Source organism: Nyctereutes procyonoides, unplaced genomic scaffold (genome assembly GCF_905146905.1).
Source record: "Nyctereutes procyonoides isolate TBG_1078 unplaced genomic scaffold, NYPRO_anot_genome, whole genome shotgun sequence".
In the NCBI taxonomy this organism is placed as follows: domain Eukaryota; kingdom Metazoa; phylum Chordata; class Mammalia; order Carnivora; family Canidae; genus Nyctereutes; species Nyctereutes procyonoides.
Window position 1 is genome coordinate 4581199 of NW_026575128.1, and position 22294 is coordinate 4603492.

Genomic DNA, 22294 nt, shown 5'->3' on the forward strand with positions numbered 1-22294 from the left:
CCGGGCCCTCCGCACTCTGTCTGCACCCCATCCACACCCCGCCAGCACCCGATCTGCACCCAGCCCACACCCCGCCCGCACCCCACCCTCACCCCGCCCACACCGGTCCTTACCTGGTCCGCACTCTGCCCACCTCTGGTCCATACCCCGCCAGCACCCCGTCCGCACCCCACCATTCACCCCACCCACACCCGGTCCTCACCTGGTACGCACCCGGTCGCACCCTGCCCGCACCCCACCCTCACCCCACCCACACCAGTCCTCACCTGGTCCGCACTCTGCCCACCTCTGGTCCATACCCCGCCAGCACCCCGTCCGCACCCCACCATTCACCCCACCCACACCCGGTCCTCACCTGGTACGCACCCGGTCCGCACCCTGCCCGCACCCCACCGTTCACCCCACCCGCACCCCACCGTTCACCCCACCCGCACCCCACCCGCACCCGGTCCTCACCTGGTCCACACCCGGACCACACCCCGCCCGCACACGGTCCACACCCCGCGCACCTCCCCAACGGCAGCCGCTACCGGTCAGCAGGCGGTGCTTGAGGATTATTAACCGCGTTTCCAGGAAAAAGGAAAGAAAAGGAGACGTGTCAAGAGGACACTTGACGCAGGTGACACAGTTGGTTCATTGGTGTGCTCACTCGGGGAGTGCATGTGGAACGTTCACAAGCGTTCTCTCTCCGCTTGTGAGACGGGAGACGGAGGACACGGCATCAATCGGTGAGCACAGCCGCGATGGGTGTCCAGAGGAGATCAAAGTGGAAAAGGGCTGGCAGGGGGTGCAGCCTGCAGCAAGGATGTCGGGAGCCCCCCGGGCTCTGCGCTTGGGCACCTGCCTTGGGCCCAGGGCATGACCCCAGGGTCCCGGGATCGAGTCCCGCCTCGGGCTCCCTGCGTGGAGCCTGCTTCTCCCTCCGCCTGTGTCTCTGCCTCTCTCTCTCTCTCATGAATAAATAAAATCTTTTCTAAAAAGTTTAAAAACAACAAAACAAGGATGTCCCCACTCTCACAAACACTTCTACTAAGCAAAACACACCCACAGATCATTTCTCAAACTCACAGTCACTCGCACACGTGCACATTCCCACCACACATGTTCACACTAGCCTCACACAGACCGAGGCCCGTAGGCGTCCCCTCCACTGTGAAAAACCCACTCACACAAACACACCCCCACACGCATGCACAGACACACAACGCACCCCCACAGTAACATGCATACAAACGCGCTGGGCACACACACCCCCTCCCCAAGCCCACGCACACCCCGAGGTCACACGGGGAGGCTACAGAGTCAGACCCTGCGTGGCCAGAAGGGACGGAGGACCAGAGAGGGGCACCGGCATGGCCTAGGCCGGCGGGCCAGGGGCAGCAGGCCGGCTGTGACCCCAGCTCCTCCCAGGACCCCACGCTCCCCCTGGGTGCAGTCCACCAACCTCAGCGCGCAATGGGCTGGGGGGGCGTCACCTTTGTCGATATCCACAGAGAAGCCACGGACTCGCGCACGGGGACACACGTGCAGACATGCACGTTCCCACAGAAACGCGAACCTCATGCCCCTCTCCCGGGCAGCAAGGTGGGGTGCGATCTGGACAGCTTCTCGCAGTTGCAGCTCGTCGCCTTCATCCTCACCCTCCCCACCCACCCTGCACCACCGCCACCGCATTTTCCTCCCGCCCTTACCTGTGGCCATGGCTTCCCCGGGTGGCATGTGTGTCATACAAATGCATCAGATGCGAATGCTGTACACGTGTGGTTTGCAAACGGGGGTGGGCGCCTTTGTAACTCTTCACTCAAGGTGGGGGTTGGGGGGTGCCGTGTGCGAGCACCTTTTTAAGTATGTGCAGGTGCACGTCTATGCACATGCGTGTGCACGCTCCCAGGAAGACAGAGAAATCCATCATCCAAACCTCGCTCCTCCGGGGGATGAAAGCAAAGCAAAGTTCAGGTTTAAATCACACCAGCACGGGCAGGAGGGGTTCCCCTGCCTTACATGATTATCTGCGTGCGGCGTGCAGCGCAACGGGCTGGCAGGCAGGAGCCGGCGAGCAACCCGTCAGCAGGGAGTCATTTGTTGTCTCCAGGCCCTTGGGACCTGCTGTGGCTGCTCCAGGAGCGGGAGACCGGAGTGCAGCGGCCAGGAGCCCCTGCCTGTCCCAGGTGTTGGGGGTGGGGGGGGTGGGGGGCTGGCATCCATCCGGCTCAGGCTTCTCCAGGCTACAGAAAAGCAGAGACCAGGCAGGAATCTCCAGGCCTGAGAGAAGCCCGGGCCCTTCTGGGGCTTGGGTGGACAGAGGGTCCAGGCAAAGGGTAGGACTGGCCCCAGGGCAGCCCCCACCCTGCCAACGTCTCCACTGGCCCGGAAAACACCGTCGGGGCTCCAGGAAGTCGGACCGGAGGCAGTTTGCCTCATTCTCTCCAACCTGGGTCGGCACCCTTCCCCGTCTCCATCTCGACCCCTCGCTCTTTGTTTTTTGGGTGATTGCTCTTTGTCTCTCCTCATCTCTTTGGGTCTGACCGCCCGGGCCTCCCCCTCCACCGGCCCGTCTTGCACCCCTCCAGGCCCTGTGTCGGCTCTGATGTCAAGGCTTCCCTCTGCTGAGCGCTGTCACCCGTGGCCGTGCTTGCGACACATCACATGCCTCCCAGAACGTGTCATCCCATTCGAGCCTCTCGTCCCTTGGGGGATGGGCCGAGCGAGCCGGGACTGGGAATCCCATTGTACAGAAGAGGACACTGACCCCCCAGAAACTGGGAGGCTCGCCCAACACCACACAGCAGGCCTGGAATGAAAACTCCAGGTGTGTTCCCATTGTGTGGCCGGCCTGCCCTAACTCCACACCACCTGGAAGCGTGAGCAGCTCTTCCCCAGTGCCCCAAACTCTAAAGCGAAGAGGATTCAAGAACTCGGTGCCGAAGATGGCTCATCCCCAGACCAAGCACTGAAACTGCCTTCAACTCATGAAAAGTGGTAGAAAACGTAAGAGTGGGGATGGGAGGCATGGGGCCGCTGCGTGTCATCCCACGGACGCCCCATCACCACCCGCCTCTGCCCCCCACCCCGTCTGAAGTGTCTGCAAGCCCCACGTTCCCTGGGCCCACCTGGAATGGATGGGCCTCCTGCTTCCCGAGTCGGTGCCTTGCGAGGTCTCGGTCTTCCCATCTATGCAATGGGGACCCTGGGTCTTGCTCACACTGCTGAACCAGGCCCCTGCACCTAACACACAGTGGCTCCGCTTCCTCTCCGGGACCCTCTGACTTCAGCCACCAAGAGCCCTGGGTGGGCCGCCTCTGAAGGATCACCATGCTCCCCCGGGGCGGGGGGGACCCCATAGTGGCTCTGGCCACGTGGGCAGCTGGGCAGCCACTGTGACACCCCGGGGCCCAGAAACCGAGCCCCATCTGCAGCAAGGTCCAACAGCCTCCCGAAGCCTCCGCCGCCTGCAGGCCCCCCCACCCCCCGAGGGGCGTCAGCACCAACGACCCGCCAGGGCCTGCCCATTTTCCTTTCTTTTCATTGCTGGCTCTGCGTACAGTTATAGAACCAGGTCTCCACAGAGTAATTTACTGGCAAAATCTCTCCCAGAATCCAGCTTGAAACCAAGCTGTAAAAACAGCTTCGAGTGTAAATAATTCATGCAGACAATATGACTTTTTTATGTAAATTCGGTGCATTAACCCTCTATTATAATGATGGACGACAGATAGGGCCGACGTTGCCTTGGTAAGAGCTAATGGATGGCCGCCATAAATTCACTGCACATTTTATTGTGTTGCTGGAAATTGTGCCTTCAGGCAATGCTGTTTACTTTTATGTAAAACTCTAGGTTCCCTAAATATTACAAATATTTTACATCCAGCTCCTCAGCATTTGGGCTCTGCCCACAAATCAAGCTTTCTCCATGTGAGTTGTAATTAAAGGTTTGTTGTTTTTTTTTTTCCTGGGACAATTATCTCTAACTATAAAGAGAAATATTTTTCCCCTTTAGATGTTCCGTCATTGACTTATTAACAAACCCTTTGAAGAAGGAGGTGGTAAGCGACTCGCTGTGGTACTTGGCACGAGTGGGTCGGCGAAGAGAAGGGGCGCTGTGGGTACAAGAGCCTGGTGGCTGGCTTTGCATGTCTGGCCGCCACTCTGGTTTATTTACACATATGATATTTGGGGCTTTCCTCCCCCCTCTTCCTTTCTATAATTCATGACCACTTTAGCAGGGTAATTCCTCCAGCCACCTTTGCAGGAGACCGGCCCCTTGCAAGCCCCCTGCCCGCGCCCCTCTGGGGTTGTAGAGGGTGGCGGCCTGCCGCCTGCAAGGGTCAGAAGCAGAGTCTTCCCAGCTGGCCGGCCATACACAAGCTGATTCATCTGGTCTTGCCCCCCCACCCTTCACGTGGCCCAGAGAACCTGGGACGGATGCTCGGGTTTCCTGCGTTGGTTCTCGTCCAATCCAAAGTGTGTAGAGATGCCCTTTTGGCTCAGTCCCTGAAGCCACGGGCATGCCACTGAGTCTTGCACGAGGTCTGGGAAGAGGAAGGCTGAGAACCTCAGAAGCCTCTTAATGAAGGGAGGCAACAGCTGGAGCAGCGGCCCTCTTTAAAAATAATCCTCACTCTTGTTTATTATTGTCATCAATATTAATGGCCACTCTGTTAATATGCACATAGCTGCATCATCGTCACCCAGAAGCTCCTGGGATCTCTAAGCACTTCTGATGGCATGTGACTTCTCCTGCAGGGCCCCCACCTCTCTGCCTGGCCCTCCCCACGGGCCTACCACCCGTCAGACACAGGCCCCGAACCACCCTCCTCTCCCCGATCGGCACCTGCTTCTGGAAACCCAGAGCCACGCGGGGTTTGGAGTCATCTCAGAGTCCCGGGGCTCTGCTGTGAGGATGGCACAGAGAGGGGCACAGGAAGGTGCTGACAAAGGCAGCTTTAAGAAGGAAAGATAGTTCATTTCCACCCCCACCCCCCCAAGGGCTCATTTCCTGCAGAGTCAAAAAAAAAAAAAGACACGAAGGTTAAAAACAAAGATGAGATATCATTTTTCACCCATTAGATTGGCAAAGATAATTATAATAATAATGGCAGCAGCAGCAATCGGCTTGCTTCCTGTGCACGGGCGCTGTGCTCAGCCCCCTGAGCCTGCTCTCACCCCAACACATTCGGGGGCAGCGAGGTGCAACGGGAGACGGAGACCCCACTTCCCCTCTGTCCCCGCGATCCCATTTTTAATACCTGCACATTAATAGCTGGAACTGCTGCTCCCCGTCACTGAAATCCTCTTGCCGCCCCCCCAGCCCTCCCCCCTTCCCTCCCCTGACCCTGCCTCGTGCCCACTCATCTTTCAACCTCCCTGGCACCTCCTCAGAGAAGCCCTCCCTGACTCCCAAGTCTAAGTTACCCTCTCTTGGCTTACTCTCTCACAGCTGGAACTTTTCATTCATGCTTCGAGCACTTTTTTTTTCCTTTGTACTCCGCATCACGTGCTGATCAGATCATTATTTGTGTAAGTGCTGAAGACAGAAGCGCGTGGCAAAAAAAAAAAAAATTTTTAAATTAAAAACTGCTGTCTTCCCCGGCTGACAGGGGCTGGATGTCCCATCTCCTGGCGCTACCTCGTAAAAACTGTGCAAAAGCAAGGACTGACCACGCTTTTTTACTCGCCCTCTGAATCCCTAGCCCGGGTTGGCGTGGAGCATACCCTCGGTAACATCTGTGGCATGAAGGAATGAATGAATGAATGAATGAATGAATGAATGAATGAATGAATGATCACAGAGCTACAGGCCAGTAGAAGCTCGTTGCGGGGATATTTATAAGAGCAAAACAGTTGGAAAAACACACATCACCGCCAGCTGGGGCCTGGGTCAGTCAAGGGGGGTACCCCCACACCCATCACGCAGGCCCTAAAAGCGAGAGGTGGATCCACGCGTATGGATACGAGGATGTCCGTGACATATTGCTGAGTGGGGGAAAGAAACAGGTGACAGAACAGCATGTGTCGTCTGATCTCACCCAGGGTGGAACTGCATACGTGGAATCTATTTGTGTATATTTATGCACAGAGAGAAGTCTGGAAGGACGTTCACCAAAATGTTATGTGGTTATCTCTGGATGGTGAAATCTGAGGTGATTTTTACATTTTTCTTTGAACTTTTCCATATTGTCTGAATTTTTTTTTTTTTTGCAACGAGCATATGCATCCTTTTCTGCAAAACTGATAAAGCTGCTTTTTTGAAAGAAAAAGAGAGTATAGGTACAGGGCAGCAAGGTTGGGGGGGGTGGGAGGCCTCGCCATGGGGGGCTCCATCCGAGGCTGGGTGGACGGGACCGAGGCCCCGGCGAGGAGCCGCCTCCCCCCACCCCTCCTACCCCCGTGGCGTGGGCTGGGCACACCCCGCAGGCCCCGCCGCGGGGGGACACCACGCCTGTCCAGAGCGGGGTTTCTAAATAGGGATCTCCACATTTGATTCTTCTGACATGCTTTACCGCCTCAGAGCTGTTTTGCAAAATTCATAGCGGTTTTCACAGGCTCCGAGCTTCCTGGGACCAATTCCATTTTGAACAATAGCAGAGTGTCTGCTTGCAGGCGGGGCGGGCCCACCCCAGAGCAGCCCCCCCACCCACCCCGGCCTCCGCGAGCTGGGACCGTGGGGCTGAGTGTCGAGGCCGCGCCATGAAAATACATGAGCTCGCCCTTGTCTCTGTCCTCACCGTCCTGCCGGGGAGGAGCGGCAAGGAGGACGGAAGGTGGACTCCCCCACACCTGCCCTCCGGTGCCTGCGGGTACTCTCCCTCCAGGAGGTGAGCCAGACAAAGCTCTTGCCAACACCCCTCCCTTCCTACCTGGATCACCTCCTGCGGGTCCCCTGACCTGAGAACCACCTAAAGCCCTCAGAAGCTAATTGACTTGGCCAAGTCAAGGTCACAGGGCAAGATAATGGCAGGTGCAGGATGGAAACGAGGGCTCCTGCTGCTCGCCCAGTGCCTGCCTTCATTTTTAAAAGGCTTGGTGCCCCGTTCCTAAGATAGATCCGAGAGGTACGGTTAGCGAGGTCATTACCCCCAAACGAAGCCACGGAAGACCCATTACTGGCTCCCTGTCCTCAGCCCTGCCCTCCCTCAGTCAGTACCCGGGATGATTTCTACAAGATTTACTCACCAGCCATTCCTTTGCTTAATAAGGCCCCTATGGCTCCACGCTGCCTACTGGGTGACGGGAGGTGGGGTGGATCTAAGCTCCTTAGCCTGACGCCCAAGATCTTTTGTGATATGGCCTCAGTAGCACTCCAACCACAGCCACCGCCAGCCCTCCCCCTGCACACTGTGCTCCAGCCACACTGAATGACATCGGGTTCCCCCCCACCCCGCCCCTGCACCTGCTGTCCGACCTCCACACCTTGGCCCCTGCTGCTCCCTCCCCACTTCCCCTGAATAAATTCTGCTCATCCTCCAGGACTTGGGCGTCACCCACCTAGGAAGTCTTCTCTAATCCGCCCCTGCTCCCAGGCACAGCCCTTGGGTCCACGCCTCCCTCCACGCCCCAGACACCCCCACCCCCCACCCCCGCACTATTTCATCCAACTGACACTTAATTCAACAAATATTCATTATTGACTACCTCCTGCATACTGGCCCCTCTCGTGGCATCCACTACACGTCCCAGCGTGTGTTTCTGGAAGTTCCTTATGGGCAGGAACATATTACCAGAGTCCGGCCTCAGCCTATTTTCAACTGCATGCTAAAGGCACGGAGCATCAGCCCCGCTTCACAAATCCGAAGATGAGGGGGCCCTCAGCAGGCCATGGGCGGGGGCGGGAGGAGAAAAGAAAGTTTCCTAAAATGCAAACCCCCCAACTGTCAGTGCCTCCCCACCCCCCAGCCCCCCCCCTCCGCCGGCCCCAAACATCTCACCTGCCCACCCCGCTCACCCACCTACAGGCCCCTGCAAGGGCAGGCCCGCTCTCTCCCCTCTGCTGTGTTCTCCTGCCTTCCTAAGCCTTTTATCATTCTTCCCAGACTCCACCTGTCCTCCCGCTGGGCCTGCGCACCTGATTTTACCCCTGCCTACGACCCTCTTCTGTCCTGTTCATCTTGGTCTCTCAAACACCTGATACCTAGTGAGCGTATGAACAAATGAATTAATGAATACTATCTCACAGGCGGTGCAGCCTCAAGACATCCAAAACTCACCACCCTCCCTCCAGAGAGAACCCCGTCCCTCCTCCTTCTGTGACCACCGTCCCGGGGGACACCCTCACCAACCATCCCATCACGGGGGCCACAGACCAGGTGGCACCTCAGCTCCTCCCCTCCGTCCCCTCATTCATCATCCGCTCGGTTTCCGCCTACTATTGATTCTGACTCAGCAACTGCCTCTGACCCTTCCCCTCTCCGTCTTCCCCACTGCTTGGACTCAGGGTCCTCCCTTGCAGCCAGGCACCCATGGCTTCCCTCCAGAACCGCCTCTCGCTCTAGCCCTTTCTCCCTGCAGAAACCAGAGAGACGCTCTGCTCCCACCCTCTCCTGAAAGGCCCTCCTTAGCTCCCCGGTGCCCTGGCAGGTACGGCCCTGGATGGTCTACTCCAGGCCCCCAGCTCCTGTCAGCTCGCACCTGCTGGTCTCCAGGGTCTCCACTGGGTCAGAAAGGGCTCCGCGTCTGCACTCCCTCAGGCTAGCTCACCCTCTGGGCTTCTTCATCCACGAACCCCTCCTCATCCTTCAAGATTCACTCAACAATCGCCTCCTCGGAGACCCTTTCCCCACCCCGACCTCCCGTCCCACCCCAGCTCCTGCTCAAGGCTACCTGCAGCACCCTGTGCCATCACCTATTCAGGGGCTCACCCCCCACCCCCCCACTGTGAGCTCCTGTCTGCGGGGGAATATTTGTTATTGTTGTTTGGGGCAGGGTGGGTTTCCTTAGTCCCAGCCGGCAGACGAGGAAAGTGAGGGGCAGGCAGGTGGTGTGACTTTGCCAAGGCCTCAGAGCCAGTCAGCGGTGGGGCCTCAGCTTGACCCCAGCTGTTGTCAGTGGGCTGCTCTTCCCAGCAGGCATCTCACACGCACACGCACATGCACACACTTCTACATGGTTAGGAATGCACATGGGTAGATCCAAACATACTCAGAGGCACACACAGCCCTACTGACACACAGATGCACATACCCAGACCCCCAGGCATGCCTATGACCCACGCACAAGCACCTACACACCAGCGCCCACTGGTGCATACGCACGAACATGAACACACAGACGTGTGCACACACAAGTCCGTGCGTGCATAACCCACACGGGTGCACACAGACACTCACTGACATGTACCCAGACACCGGACAGACAGACAGGCACAGATACATGCATTCACGCACCCATACCCGGTCACAAAAACACCCGCAGACGCGGCGCCCAGAGAGGCGCACACATATAAGACCGTGCATGTGCGACCAGCACACAGGCACACTCAGACACGGAGACGCCCTCGGGAGCCACACATGTGCATTCACAGGAGCGCGGGCACGGGATGCGCCCACACGAGGACGGACGTGCACACCCCCAGGCCCTCGTAAGCAGCGCGCACACTGGCCGGCAATCACAGAGACGCGCTAGGGAACGTTCGGGAACCGGCACAGGTCAAATGGAGCTGTCTGCTAGGGGCGGGGGGCCTGTCGGAGGTACCTTGGGGCGCTCACATTTTTGCAGCTCAGGAAGGCAGCTGACATACCAGCCCGGCTGTGATGGTATTTTGCATAAATGCTAATGTATTAATTACCATGTACAGTACACAGAGCTGCCATTTAAAAGAAAAAGTTAAGACTTTTTAATTCAAAAGCCCCATGCAGGGTGGGGGCGGGGGGCCTGCCCCACATGGTGGGTGGAAACACACGGGGCCGCCGTGCCTGCGCCCACTGTCCCTGTACTTGGGTCCCCGCCTGTGGGCTTCTAGCCCGGCCTGCCAGGGGCAGCCTGCCAGTCCCCGGCCTCGGGGGCTTGGTGCTCCCGGGGAAGGGGGGCCTCTGGAACCCACAGTCGGGAAGAGGGAGGGGGTGTGGAGGGCAGGGAGCACCTAAGCTGACAGGGGTGCGGTCCTCTGGGGGCAGGAGTCGGAGCCCATCAGGATTCTTTCCTCCTTTCAGCTGGTTCTCTGCAAGACACCTGGAGTAACCTTTTAAACCAGTGCATCAGACTATGTCCTGGCCTTGCTCTAATCCTTTCAAAGGCTTCCCGTGGCTCTTGGAGTCAAGGTCACGCTCCCCGGGAGGGCCTGCAGTACCCACTTCTCTCTACCTCTTGAGGCCATTGCATTCCCCCCAGACACCTCAGCTAGCCAGGCCCCCTCTTCTGCCGCCATCCTGGGGATCCCCCAGGACCACCCCACCCGGAGCAGCCCCCTCTCTCCCGTCACCCTCTTTACATCACTCTCTTTACATCGGCCCCTCTTCGCTGATTTTCTTCGCTCCGCGCTGCCCACCGCCCCTGCCATCAAGGGAACCAGGGGAGCCAGGACTTGGCTGCTCCAGCCCCACGGGGCCGCCCCTCAGACACAGTTGGCCACTTAGTGGATGTGCCGTTGACCGTTGGCTAATGAAAGAATGAGCTGGAATGAGTGGGGATGCCCTTTGCAGCCAGCCCCGCTGCACAGGCGGGCTCAGGAGCCGTCTCTGCACCTGCCTGGCGGGCTGGGCCTGGCCCTTCTTCCTCCCGCCGTGGGCTTGCATGTCCCCGAGCAGCGGGCACGTCCAGCGTCTGGGACGTCTTGGAGCCCGGCGTCTAGGCCCCCCGAGCCCTCCCGAGTCCTCCGTCACGTGAAGGGAGCCTCAAGTGATGCCTTCAGCAGCTGCAACAAGTAGCTCCACAGCTTCTCCATTTGCAGCTACTTTCACATCCTGTCTCACGCAAGCCCTGCTCGGGAGGCACCATTCCCCCAATTTCGGAAGAAATTAAGGTTCCGAGACATGGGCGATGCGCCCAGAGAACCACAGTTCTGCCGAAGGAGGCCAGGATTGAAGTCCACATTTGACGCCCACCGCGGCGCTTCCTCCACGGGGCCACTGAGCACTCCCCCTGCCCCCTCAGGGGTGCTCCCGGCAGCCAGAGCCCGCCAGCGATGGAAGGCCCCACACACACCTCACAGACCACCCCTTCCCCCGCCCCAAGGAGGCAGGAGAGCCTAGGGGGTCCCTCCAGGCAGGTGAAGAAGGTACCAGGCTTGAGCTGGCTCGCCTCCAAACACAGGTGGCATCCTCATGCCACACCCACACCCCAGGTGCCACCATTCCAGGTGCCCCCATCTCTCCCGAGCCCTCTTCTCCTCGCACCTAATCCAGGCCACCGCCTCCACCGTCTCTCATTTATGCTCTTGTGACAGCCTCCAGGCCAGACCCTCAGATCTGCCCTCTGCCCAAAGCGATCTTCCCCAAACTCAGATCCTACATCCCTCTCCAGAGACTTCCCCGCTCCCCACCTGAACCCTCTGTCACTGCCCTTAAAGTAGTCAGTAAACGGGTGTCGCTGGTAAGAATGCACACCGAGTCCAAACCCTGGCCCTGCTGCTTCCTAGCTGTGTGGCCCTGAGCAAGTCACCTAATCTCTCTGCGCCTCAACCCGCCTAATCTATGCAAGCGGCATAATCACCATGTCGCACCCCCACAGGTCGCTGTAAGGATGAAATGAGTAGAGATGTATAAGGCACCCCAAAACAGTGCCCAGAATCTGAAAGGCACAGATGTCAGAGCCAGTTCTCGTTAACGATGGGGTTTGGTAGTGATTTGATTTGTGTTGCTCCGCGAGGATGGGGTGGCTCTGCAGAGGCTTCGCTGAAGCCACCCAAGGCCCTGGCTGCCTGCAGCCTCCATGCTATTTTCCCCGTCCTGGCTGAGTGTGGGCCCCGGGGTGCGGGCCCCGGGGTGGGGAGAAGAGGATGCCCTCAGCAGGAGATGCTGTCAGCCGCGAGTTCCAGCCCCGATGGACATGGCAGGCGGCAGCCAGAGAGGACGGCTGCCCGTGGAGGGTGCGGACGGGCTGCACCCTCCAGAGCCCCAAGTTCCCTGGGAGCCCCCACGGGGCCGCAGCTCCCTTTGTGCAGAGGTCAGGAGCAGCTGGCCAGCTGCGGGGGAGTTCCGCTGCCCTGCTCCGGCCGGCAGCCCAGATGTGCGTGTTTGCACAGCCGAGTCCGGGCTCAGAAGGAGCCTTGTTGGGCATCATGAAAGGGGGCTTGTGTGAGGCAGACGGCCTCTGCGCCCCGGCCTGCCTGCCTCCAGGACAGCAAGCAGGAATGCAGCCCGCAGGAAGCCCTTCCTACAGGGCCTGCCAAGTGCCCTTCTCCTGCCTGAGAGGTCAGGGCCACTGCCAGGAGCGCGTTCAGTTTGCCAAGTGCAGACTAGATGCCCGGGTCCTGGTCCTTCCTCAGTTTCCTCCTATGGAAGCCAGGGGAGGCCCCAATCTCTCCCTCCACTCAGGGCGGGGGTGGGGACGCGTGGCTAAGAGCTCCGGAGTCAGGAAGACCAGCAAAGAATTTTCACATCTGCGGACCTCAGTTTCTCATCTGCAAATGAGGGTCATACCTACTGCCTCCTGGGTTGTCCTGGGGATGAAATGACATAATAGGAAGGAAGGACGGAGCATGTGCTGATGCATAATAGGTCCTCACTGGCTCTGTGTTCTCCTTGTCTATTCACTGGGCTCCAAAATGAGGGATCTGAGGTTGCCTGTGCTGAGGGTGTGGGCTCCTTCCTCCCACGGTCCCAGAAGAAAAGCTGCTGCCAGAGGCCCCCACACCAGGCATGGTGCCATGCAGCTGGGCAGCCTGTATGCCAGGCATAGGAGTCTTTCCAGGTAGAAAGGTTTCTGCTCCCCATCATGGTCTCTGGGCACAGCGGGCCCTGGACGTCCAGATGCAGACCATCCTCGCGCCCAGTCCAGCCCTAGGCAGGGCCAGTCCCTGGGCTCAGCTGGTTTGCCCGGCAGAGTTGTCCTGAACACAGTCGGTCACAGGGCAATGTTAGTCTCTGGACATAGATGGTCCCTGGACACAGTCTTTGAGCACAGTGAGACCACACACAGTCAGTCCCTGGGCACAGAGATTCTCTGGCGTCATCGGTCCCTGGGCAAGAGTAGCCCGTGGGGCCAGTCAGCCCTCGGGCAGTCATGGTCGACCAAGTCCATCCCAGGGCAAAGATGAGACCCAGACAGAGAAAGTCCTCCAAGGGTCTCAAAGAGCAGTTGTTCCCCTGAGATCAGTTGTTTCTGGGCTCAGTTGGTCCTCGGGCACTGTGGGTCCCTTGGCATTGTCATTCCGTGGGCAGGGTCTGCCCCCAGATATGGCTGCTTCCGGGGCACAGTTGTCCCCACCGCCCTGCCCCACCCCTGGGCACAGCAACCCCGAGGCTTGGACAGCGGTCTGTCTCTGGACACAGATGTTTCTGGATTCAGTTGGTCCCTTGGAGACAGTCAGTCTTTGATCTTAGGACAAACTGGACCCCGACCAGTCCCTTGAGATCCCCCATTTGATTGACATGCATAGACCCGTCGCCCCTCTGCTTTGTGGCCCCATCCCTCCTCTTGGCCTGAAGATCTGGGACCCACAGAGGGGTAGGAAGGATCCTCTGGGGCAGCCCGGGTGGCTCAGCAGTTTAGCACCACCTTCGGCCCAGGTTGTGATCCCAGAGACCCAGGATCAAGTCCCACGTCGGGCTCCCCGCATGGAGCCTGCTTCTCCCTCTGCCTGTGTCTCTGCCTCTCTCTGTCTCGCTCTGTGTCTCTCATGAATAAATAAATAAAGTCTTTTAAAAAAAGGGGGGAGGATCCTCTGGGGGTCCGAGAGCCCCAGCATGGACTGCTTTGTGGCAGGTGGATGAAGCAGGATGGGAGGATGGTGAGGAGAGAAGTAGGCCTGGAAAAGCAGAGAACTAGCTCTCTCCAGTAGTTTGCCTCAGTGCGGGGGGGGGGGGGAAGAACACATGGTAGAACACATGGTAGAAAAGGCGCTGGCCTGGAGCCGGAGACCCTCCTCTCTCTCCCCTGCTCTCTGTATCCTCTAGATACACAGAACGGACGCCACGGGCCTGTGGAAGGAGCATGGGCTGGCCTGCTACTGAATGTCCATATGACCATGGGTGTCCCTTCGAGCTCTGAGGAAGCTGTTCCCAGCCGGGTGGCCGTCCCTGTTCACCAACCAGTATACTCACAGCCTTGGGCATGGGACTGACCGGGAAGGGGGAGGTGGCCAATCCAGGGTATTGCCAGCTCTGGGCAACCCGGGTGCTGGTTTTCTGACTCTCCCTGGGTCCCGCAGCTCCATCACTACCCAGTCCAGCTGGGAACAGAGCAGCAAGCCTCAGGGTGGGGCTCCAGCCCTCATGGACGCCGTGACCCCAGGCCCATTCAGGACTCATTCTCTCCAGCCCACGTTATTCTCTGAAGGGGGCCTGGTTTCTGCAGGATGATAATGTGACCTGGCATCCCATTAGCCAGCACCTGCCCTTTCTGCCCACCTTCCTCCCCCAGCCCCCACGCACATCAATGTTTAATTGAATTGCCAGTGTAGTGGTGCAAGTCCCATCTGTTTCTGGGTGTGGGAATGAAGCGAGCAACACTCGAGGGTCACCCCTTACAGGGGGCACCACCCACACGCTGAGCCTCGCCATCCCAGACAAGCCCGTGTTCGGAGACCATTCTAGATCAGTGCACTAGGGTTCCCTGGGTTCGTACCCTCAGCAAGAAACTGAGGGCAGAGCCACCTTCCAGAACAGGAAAGGGTGAGGGAAGTGCCTGCAGCAAGACGATTCGCCAGGGACAGAGAAGGGAGATGGATGACGAGGTGCTCTGATGGAGCTGGCCACCCCAGGGTGCACCGTCTGAGGTCTTCCAGCTGCAGACCCCCCCAGGGGTAAGATTAAGAACAATCTACTTACACTTGCCCTCTCAGTGGCGTCTCAACCAAAGCCACTGGACCGGGGAGTCATGGAGAAGAACCTCCACAGGGAGCCAAAACCCTGAGGCTGAAGAGACATACAGACGTAAACTAGGTCAATCCAGTTCAGGCTGGTCCCAACTGGCTGCAACTAGATCTAACTGATCCAAGCTGGCTCGACTCAAACCAGACCTGTCGGGGCCAATTCGAAATGCGAGGAGCTGGCCAAGACTCAACGAAGTTGAATCAAACCGGTTGTGACCTGCTCACACCACCCAGAGCCATGGGAAGGCCAGCAATTCAACACCTACTTCTTTTGTGCGGCCCTTTACGGGGTGGAGCTTTACGTGTCCCTTCCTCTGAAAACTGCTCAGATCCTTTTGTGTTCCGGATGATTTGTTTTTATTTTAATTCCAGGATAGTTAACATACAGCGTTATAATGAATGTTTTAATCCAAGCATCACATCACAGTCGGAGGATGTAACACGTACATCTCCCCTGCTATTAAGGTGATTACTTGGGTAAGCGCAGGAGCTGTCAACAACTTGGGTTCAAGTCCCCACTGCAGTTTGCCGGTTGTAAGATCTTGAGCAAGTTATCGACTCCTGCTTCCCCTGTCTCTTGTGTAAAAAATTCAGCTCATTAGAGGACTTGCCTCAGAGAGGACAGTTCTGAAAATTAAGATGATAATATATAGGGCTGCTGTGCCTGGCATGTAATAACCATTCAATACACAGAACTTATTCGTATCTTATTATTATTCCTTGGCTCTGACCTCACACAGCACAGCCTCAGATGACCAAGGTTCAGAGTTCCTACACTGCCACCGCCTCCATACGTGTGAACTTGGATAATTCACCCGAGTTCTCTGGAGCCTCAGTTTCCCTAGTTGAAAATGGGAACACTAACACCTGCCTCAAGGGTCATTTTGAGGATCAAATAAAATGAACCAAGCACTTAGCACCATTATTTGGAAACACAGGAAACACAGGAAACATCTATATTGGCTATTACTATATTAACGACCAACACGTAAATAATGTTAATTCTGTGCTAAGTGTTCCACGTATGTTAACTCAAGTAATCCTTAGAACAACCCTAAGAAGCAGGTACTAGTATCATCCCCAATTTCAGCAGAGGAAACTGAGGCTCTACACTTACCACCGTGCCTCGTGATTCTGAAATATTGTAGGAAGGAAAGGAAATTGTGTGTTTGTCAAGGCAGAGGGCAGTGGGAGACTGAGCAGAGGACAGGTCTTGGGAGTCAGATGGCGATTAAAAAGCAGGCGGGGGGCAGCCCCGGTGGCTCAGCAGTTTAGCACCGCCTTCAGCCTGGGGCGTGATCCTGAAGACCCAGGATCGAGTCCCGCATTGGGCTCCCTGCATGGAGCCCGCTTCTCCCTCTGCCTGTGTCTCTGCCTCTCTCTCCTTCTGTGTCTCTCATGAATAAATAATCTTTCAAAAAATAAATAAATCGCCTTTTTAAAAAATTAAATAAATAAAAAAATAAAAAGTAGGCAGGCTTTGAGGTCATGTCCCCAGCTCAAGAAGTTTCTGGGCCTCAGTGTCCTCATCTCTCAGATGGGAATAATAACCCTTATCTCAGAGACCTGCGAGAATCAAATTAGATGCCATCTACAGCTTGTGCATCGTAGGTGCTCAAAAATGGAAGCTCCCTCTCTTCTTTCCTCCCACAGCAACGTTAGCCATTCAACATGGTGCACGTTTTCTCAGTGACATTTGTCTGGGGTGACCCCCGTATAGCGCACCATCTTCACATGGCATCTGCCCGCGTGTGGTGTCCCTCTCTAATGCGGCGTCTGATCCAAGCTGGCCTGCGTCTTACAGCAACACCATCTGGAACGCATGGCTTCCAGGTCACGGCGGCAAGGAGAAAGAGCTGGAATGTCACTCGCCGGCTCTCAAATGTCTCACCCCAGAATGTCACATACAGCTCACAGACCACTGGCCAGATTGGGCACATGGTTCTGTCCGGCCACAAGGAAATTGGGAAACAGGAGGATCACACAAATTCAATAAGAATACATATCTGTGCCGTGAGATGAGGCTATCCATCCCAGTTGGGCCGCGTCAACCCGAAGAAGCTGACGGCTCTGAGGACGCTACCTCGGTCAAGCCGTATCTAGGGTGCTACTTCCGGTTCTGGGTGTTGTATGTTCAGAGACACCCCCCCCCAACTCCAGACACAGGGTGGGGCGGAGAGAGCGGGGAGGAAGGTTTGCCAAATCAAAGTCAGGGGCTTGAAATCTAGTCTTGTGAGGAAGAGTTGAAAAGATGTTTGGCCTGGAAGAGAAGAGGCCTCAGCTATCTAGTTTCCCATTCTTTTTTTTTTTTAAGATTTTATTTATTTATTCATTAGAGACACAGAGAGAGAGAGACAGAGAGAGAGGCAGAGATACGGGCTACCCACGGGGAGTCCAATGCGGGACTCGATCCCAGGACCCCTGGGTCACATCCTGAGCCAAAGGCAGACCCTCAACCGCTGAGCCACCCAGACGTCCCTACAGATGGAGGTTAGATGGCAGGGGTAGGGAGCACAGCTCATTCAGACTCTAAGCTTAGTCTCACGAGGAATCAGGAAGGACGTCAGCCCTCCGAGTCCCTGTTCGGTTAGGCGAGGCTTTGCTACAAGAACAGCACCAAAATCAAAGCCCAAAATTCCCAGGGTTTAACGAATACCAGCTCATTTCTCGGGGGCAGAGGACGGACTGTCCAGACCTGTTGTCCCCGGACTCCTCCCCACTGCTCTTCTGGTGAGAAGCTGGGCCGTCTGGGTGCCTCCTCCTGCTCTCAGGGACACTTATGAAGGACACCCAACGTGAAAACAAATAAAAGTAAATCACCCCATCAGAGCTATAAGTAATAATCAATAATTCAAAGCCTTGATAAAGTCTTGCTGGAGAGCGCTTCAGAGGGAAGGCACGGGCTGAGTTTCATGGTTAATTCAATGTCAATTAGCTGATTGCTAACTTCCCTCCAGCGAAATCGCATGCAGTGCAGGGGAGAGAAATCAAACGTGCTCTCGCTTTAACAAGCCTGGTGTTTCAATCATTCATCTCTGGCCGCGGGCTCAGAACCAATGCCAACAGACGTTCCTTCACAGTTTTATCAACCATTTCTGCGTGTCACTGTTTTTTTCAGCTGCCCTTAATTGTCCCGGGACCATCTCTGGGAACCAGGACTGCTTGAAACCCGAAGTCAAGAGAGCAGCTCTCTGCTTCCTGGAAGGTGTGGGGCCCCACGGCTCCTGAAACTCAGTTTCCCCAGGATAATCTCTTCCTCCGAGAGATACTGTGATCAGTCAGCGCAACAGCGCAGGTAAAGGAAAGAGTAGAGAGAGGCTGGTCCGTAGCAGGTGCTCAATTAGGGCAGTTCTCCTCTGCCCTCACCAATCCCGGGTGGGTGCGTGGCTCACCTGCACACCTCCGGGCCCCTGTAGACGCCATGGCCGCCTTCAGCACCATGGCCAGAGTCTCTGCCCAGAGGCTGGAGAAGGGAGGGGGAGGAGGAGGGGGACGATGAGGAGGGGGGCGGGAGGAGAGAGACGACGAGGGGGGGGCAGGAGGAGGGGGAGGGGGAGGAGGGGAGGAGGAAGAGGGGGATGAGGAGGACAAGGAGGAGGAGGAGGAGGAGGAGGAGATGTTGCAGGGCTCTGGGCTGGAGGACCATGGGGAAACCAGTGTGACGGGATCCTGGGCATCAATGAGGCACACTGCTTCCCTCTGCATAAGAGAAAACAGGCCAGAGAGGCTGAGGAACCCGCCCATGACCATAAAGATGCCGCATCTCCTGGCTCAGCGTCTCTACCTCTCGTGCTGTAAAAGGTCAGAATTCTGAGTCCCCTTCTCCTCCTTCCTGGGAATCCCTAGAGGGCAGGACACAGGAGGGGAGTTACTGATGTACAGGGAGACCCAGGAAAGGGTAGCCTGGAGGAACAGATGGCTGCAGAAGACCCGGGCTCTCCCTGGGGGGGTTCAGGCCTGGTCTGGAATCCCCCCGAAAGTGTCTCTTTGCTTCTCTCTTCTCCCCACAGTTGGAGCCGGGCCTTTAATGGGGCCATTGCCCTGCCTGGCTCTGTGCACCACACTGCAAAGGCGGGTAGAAAGGCTCCTGACACACATCCAGCACCTCCTCTTAGAAGGCGGACATCTATCTCTCACGCGTGTGTAGCACGTTGGGATGGTCGGTCTTCTGTGTCAGCTTGACCGGGCTAAGGGATGCCCAGAGAGCCGGCGAAACAGTATTTCTAGATGTGTCTCTGAGGGCATTCCCAGAAGAAACCAGCATTTGAATTGGCAGAGAAAAGAAGATCACTACTGGGGGCAGTGGGGTTGGGGGGCACCACCTAGCCCCAAGGAGGGTCTGAAAGGAACAAAAAGGCAGAGGAAGGGCAAATTTGCTCTGGTGAGCTGAGACACCCATCTTCTCCTGCCCTCAGACATCTGTGCTTCCGATGCTCGGGCCTTCAGACTTGGACTGGGACTTGCATCATCGGCTCTGCTGCTTCTCAGGCTTCTGGGACTGGACTGGAACGACTCCACAGGTTTCCTGGGCTTCCAGTCTGCAGGTCTTCTCAGCTCCCCTAACTGCGTGAGCCCAGCCTCCTAATAAATCTTTTTTTTCCGTACACCTATGTATATATATCATATTGTTCTCCTTCTCTGGAGAACCCTGGCGGGTACACACGTCCATACCTTGTGGACTGTGCCCAGTTGTGTAATGACTACAGATATTTTGTCCTGGGCAAGGCTGTCCTGGGCTTCTGTGACCCACAGGCCCTCTGGACCCCCTGTCCTTCCCCAGGGGTGCAAGGATGACCTTCTCCAATCTCTCTAACCCGAGCTATCCTTGTGTTTGGATCCTAGCTATACCGCGTACTAGCTGTGGGATGCTGAAAAGCCGCTGAACCTCTCAGAGCCCCAGATTCTTCACGTAAAGAGTGAGGATAACAATAGTACCGAAATCATCCATTGTTGAGGGCATTAAATGAGATAACTCATGCAAAGTGCTTAGCGTGGTACCCAGTAACAGAATCTGTGTTTCATAAATAGTAGTGGTTTGTTTTTTTTGTTTTGTTTTGTTTTGTAAAAGTTTCTCTTGGAAAAACTCGAAGCCTTGGAAAATCCCAGGAGTCCGTCCATAGCAAAATTAGTATGAAAACAGTCAAGGGGACTCTGGGCCCCTGGGACCTCCTGGGCCAGACAGCGTGAGGCTCAGTCAGAGGCTATGCTCAGGGGTGAGCGCTGGGCCAGGTTCAGGGCCAGTGTGAGGTCAGAGTCCAGGCTCATTCGGGGTCTCATCAGTCGCCCACCGCTGACTCATAACACAGCCTTGCGAAAGCACCTTTCCTATTGGCCTCAGTTCCCTTGCCCATAAAAATGCAACAACAACCCCAGCCAAGCGTGCCTCACGGAGGTGTGAGGAGGGTGCGTGCCATCCAATCTTGCGTGTGAGGAGGGCTCGCGTAAACCTCACAAATTAGCTTCACCGCTCGGTGTTACTTGTATTTCTCTGGACCCCCGACCCACTGGGCAAGAGATTTCTCTCCTTGTTTTCATGCGTCCGGGGTGGAAGCCATTCCCAGGATCAGAGCACCAGGGCAGGGCACCGGGGTGCGGGGGGGGGGGGCGCCCACCCGAGGCTCTGCTGCTCTTCCCAGGAGCTGGGAACAGAAGGCTTAGAATTCTCTGCACACATATTTGCTGACTTCTCTGCACTCTGCCAGCTTCAGGCATTCACTTCCCAGAAGTTTATTTGAGGAGACGCAGATGAGCCGGATTTGGGTTCAGCAGACCTGCCCAGACAAACAGGCTGAGCCCTTTCTCACTCCCTCTCTCACACACATTCCACCTCGCTCAGTTTCTCTTTGTCTGTCTGTCTCTCCTTGACGACCTGCTCCTTGGGCTCTCTCTCGCTCCTGGTGCTGTTTATTCTCCATTTGATCCCCTGCTCCAGATTCCATCCCTGCCCTTGTTGGCCCCGCTTCGCGCCCTGGGAGGCTGACCCCGGCAGGCTGCGTGGCCTGGGCGCCCCTGGGTGGGGTTCAGCTGGCGAGAGGCACTGCCAGAGATCACAAGGAGCGGGAGAGGAGGGCAGGGATTCCTTCCCCGCTCCCTCTCTCCTGGGCAACATTTTTAGCAGCAGCTACGTTTCTCCATGACTACAGTCTGCACCAGGCATCTGTCCTCCCCAGCACCGGCCCTTGGCGGGCTGCAACAGGCCATCTCGCCCACCTTGCGCCATCGGCCCTAAAGGTGGTGAGGGCTTCCGACCACTGCCAGCCTCTGGGGCCTCGCCATTCCCTGTTGCTTCCTGAACTCCGCCCGCACCTTGGAAGTAACCCGCCCGTCACAGCCGCTACACCTAAACCCTTCGCACTGAATTCCGCTCCCTGCCAGGACCCTAACCCAACACCCCTCAACCCCATCCACACTCTTGGGCATCCTCAACATTCTTCACCTTCTCGCCTTTCAAGTCTCCCCCTGAGCTCAGGGGGAGAAAGACTAAGATTGCTTTGCTTCCATCATATCCCTGAGTGGAGGCCTCCCCAGGGTGCTCCTGGTCTTACACACACACACAACACACACACACACACACACACATATGCCCCCCTGCCCCCCAGAACCAAGAGCCCCTTCTCATCTTCCCAGCGGGTCAAGGAGAACTAGGGACAGCTTGGAACTCAGAGTCAGAAGAGCTGGGTTATAGCACCCCCTTTGCCACAAACCAGCTAAAGCATTTAATAACCTCCACCTCCTCCCATAGAACATAAAGAAACGCACACTTGTCAAGCTGCTAGGAGAGCGGGTGGGCTGACAAACGTGGATGAGGTTTGCAAACTCTAACCACGACACAGCAATGGGAAAATTATTACCGAGTCCCCACAAGGAGCCAACAGGACTGCAGCCTCTCTGAGGAGGGCAAAGGACGGCAGCCTCCAGGACAGCCACCATCTGGTGATCGTGGCTGCTCCCCGCCCCGTGGGCAAGAAGGAGCCGCTGCTCCCCCAAAGGCTGCTGATCTTGACGTTGAGGTTGGAGCTGGACTAAGGTGAAATGCCGGGGTGAGGCTGTGGTTGAAGTTTGGGCTGGGATCCGATTTAGGACGGGGCTGAGATGTGGTGAGTGAGGCTGAGGTCGGGGTTAGATGTGTGTTCTAACTGGAGCTGAGATCAGAGTCGGAGGTGGGTGAGGGGCTGTGGCTGGGGTTGGATGTTGAGCTGGGTCTGAGGCTCAAGGAGCTGCAACTGATATGAGTCGAGGCCTGGGCATGAGACTCTAGAACCTTCCCTGCCCATGCAGACCTCTGCTGGGCTTTGGGGCTCTAACGGACCTGCATAGTGGACACGTTGA

The 22294-nt window shown here is 56.8% G+C and overlaps 1 long non-coding RNA gene across 1 annotated transcript; it reads left to right on the plus strand.

Moving 5' to 3' along the window:
* Nucleotides 1–10422: 10422 nt before the first annotated feature.
* Nucleotides 10423–20535, plus strand: LOC129520915 (uncharacterized). The gene is made up of 3 exons (XR_008666708.1): nt 10423–18260; nt 18674–18766; nt 18976–20535. It is a non-coding gene; the product is annotated as an uncharacterized LOC129520915 (long non-coding RNA).
* Nucleotides 20536–22294: the final 1759 nt, after the last annotated feature.